The sequence below is a fragment of the Nanorana parkeri genome, unplaced genomic scaffold, assembly GCF_000935625.1.
Source record: "Nanorana parkeri isolate BGI_ZX_2015 unplaced genomic scaffold, ASM93562v1 scaffold531, whole genome shotgun sequence".
NCBI lineage: Eukaryota > Metazoa > Chordata > Amphibia > Anura > Dicroglossidae > Nanorana > Nanorana parkeri.
Genome location: NW_017306799.1, coordinates 346,590 through 349,793, shown reverse-complemented (window position 1 = coordinate 349,793; position 3,204 = coordinate 346,590).

The following is a 3,204-nucleotide window of genomic DNA, read 5'->3' as shown; positions in this document are numbered from 1 at the left end:
GGAGGGGGCCAAGGGGGAATACCCCCCTGAAATGATGGCAGATAGTACGGGAAGCAATAGCCGTTTTGCTATCTGCTGTGTTTTTTTTTTAGTATTCTGTACAAAGGGGAAGTGCAGAAACCGGTTTCTTGTATTTGACAAATATAAATGGCAGTGAAACACACTGATGACATAAATACATGTTTCAGGGAAATGTGGGAACCTGTTTCTTCTGTTTGGTAAGACCTATAAATAGGGAAGAATGCTTTGACGACATAAATGCTAATTTTGAAGAGGTTACCTCTGAAAACATGTTTTTAAAAAAAACAAACATTTTTATTGGTTTTGTCAATGAAAAACCGACAAGGTATCATGATACAGCGTTACTGTAACTACACAAGAGGTTCCGCCGTTACTGAAACTGGTCAGTCTCTTTTGTATATGGCACTTACCATGAGCACAACCTGGCAGACCTTGCCTTTCCAGCTCAGTGCCTCTGCATACATGGCTTTGAAATGCAACCAACCTAATATGTCACACATCAAAAGCACAATCTATATGACACGAACAAACTATTAAACTTTTTCCCATAAAGCCATAGGCCATGATCATAAATAAACAGGTCTATATATTACTTTACTAAATACAACACATAAATATGGCCCTTCCCTTTTAGATTTTAAGCCCTCACTGGCAGGGCCCTCCTTACCAGCTTGTCTTGAATAGTATTATAATTGTAATGTCTTCCTTATATTGTAAAGCGCTGTGCAAACTGTTGGTGCTATATCAAGCCTGTATAATAATAATAATAATAATAAATATAAGTAATAACAAATACAAATATATATAGAAACTGCAGAATAATGCCACATTGCCAGTTACACTGCTCTCCTAAAATGTTACCCGGTGGTTAACAAGAACATCTTCAGAAATCAAAGGGCACTTTCTATACTGGAGTTTTTATTGTTATATTTTTAAAAGGCTTAAAAATCAGAAAATGAATTCATGAGATTTGCCAGTTGTATTAACATGCATTGCCAGAAACAAAGCCCCCTGGCACCCAAGGCAAGGATGTCAAAGTGCCACCCCCATCTCGAGCTTTTTAATTTGGTGCTAGAACAGGAACACAAATTTAAAACGTTTGCATACAAAGGGTAAAAAATAAATAAGGAAAGGACAAAATAAGTTAAAGGAGAACTATGGGGAACCTTTTTTGCCCATATTTCTCCTCAGGGTCATGGGAGGACATATACTGTGTTCTCCAGTGACCCAAAAACTTGGTATATTGCCTGCTATATGCTGAGAGTGCCGAAGCTGGAACGGATCCCAACAATATTGTTGAAAACCACCCTGATGGCTGATTGACAGCTGGCTCTGCCTCTTCAGAGGCAGAGCCAGCTGTGCCCGCCCCCTCTCCTGTCCATTCCTCCAGCCAGCACTGGAGAAACAGAAAGGGGAGGGGAGGAATCCTCACGGGGAGGGCTGACTGTCACCGCTCTCTGCAGGAAGCGATCGGCAGTGTGTGTTCGCTGATTTCCCGATCAATAGAGCCGAGCTGTGACAGCTTCTTTTAATTTATTTTTAAAGGAACATGATGGGGTGAGTGAGAAATACTCATCCGATAATTCTCCTTTAAAAATAAATTAGTGTTAAAGTGACACTAAACTCAGGAGTTAAATCTTAAAAGTGCATTCATGTACCTTGCTTATTAACAAAAATTTAACTTATTTGTGTATCACTCGGCTGTAGATCCTCAAATCATCTCTGTATTGGTGCTGACACTGTCCTTCCTTCTGGAGGGTGGCTACTTTGTTTCCCATGGTCCCTGTGTGTGTTGTAATGTAGCCACCACTCCAAGCTCACTCCTGTGATCTACTACACTCTCATGTTTAGTTTACTAATTTGTATTGAGATTATAGTCCATCATGGGAGTGAGGTTGGGATTTGACTCTTTTATAAGTTTTGCTTTCATTCATAAACTATTGCAGAGCAGGATAAAGTTGTTAATGTGACAGCTTGGGCCTGCAGGGAAAGCTATTCACCTTTAAAAGCCATTGGCTGCTTATTGGGAGCACACAGAACTCTTGATGCAGAGCAAGTAACTGTCAATGACAGTAGAGTTTGGCTGCTCAGTTCTGTATAGTGCAGGACATGGCTAGGTGATGCAGAAGCAGGAGGTTGGTGCTTCTTCTGCCTCAAACTGGCCTTGATGATATGCATGTTCTTTTCTAATTTTAATACATTCCTATTAAATATGAGATACAAGATATCTGACAATTAAGTTAAACCTTGCCAGGTTAAAATGTTACCAGAATTACATTCTGTTGATCTTAACCTCAATGCCAACATAATACACCCCTTTCTTTCAAGGCCATTTTCAGTTTTCAGTGCTGTGAAAGTTTGGTTGATTATTACTCGGTCATGCAACACTGTCCCTAAATCAATTCATATAATTTTTTTGAGAGCATTATATGGGTTACACTGGTGATCGCTGGGATTGGTGCCAGCGATCGCAAGTTACGCATGGTACAGAGCAGGGGCTGACTGGCAACTTTTAGCCCAGGGGGAAAGTACAACCCAGAGGCCCATGGTGCAGCAACTTGGCCCCCCTCCCGCTCTGCCTCTTCCCCGCCTTCTCCCCGCCCCTGTCTGCCACTTTTGCCATCCATGTAACAGTAGTGAATGGTCGGCTGATGTGAGGACTCCTAGTAATTGGGTGCAGTAGAGGCGGCTCCCTAATTAGGCTCTCAGGTGGCCAATGCGGACTGTCAGGTGGTCAGTGCGGGCTCTCTGCTGGTCAGTGCGGGATCTGTGGGGGCTCCCTAATAATCAGTGGTAGCTCCCAGGTGGGTAGTGAGGGCTCCACTGTGGCCAGTGGGGGATCCCTGGTGTAGCGTGACCCTTTCAGGATTTTAAAAAATTGCTCCAGTGATTGGCTACTAGTTTGTATTGAGATTGTAGTCCATCACAGGAGCAAGCTTGGAGCGGTGGAAGAAAAAAAAAATGTGGTGTGCAATATAGTGAAATGGAAAGTGTAAAATTATACAGCAATCAATGCAGAATGGCCCCGGTTATAGATGACTACAAATCCCAGCAATAATACATTATACAGCGCAATGCAGAATACCTCCAGCAATAGAGGAATACAACAAATCCCAGCAATAGTACATTATAGCTGGCGGTATTCTGCGTTGCGCTGTATAATGTACTATTGCTGGGATTTGT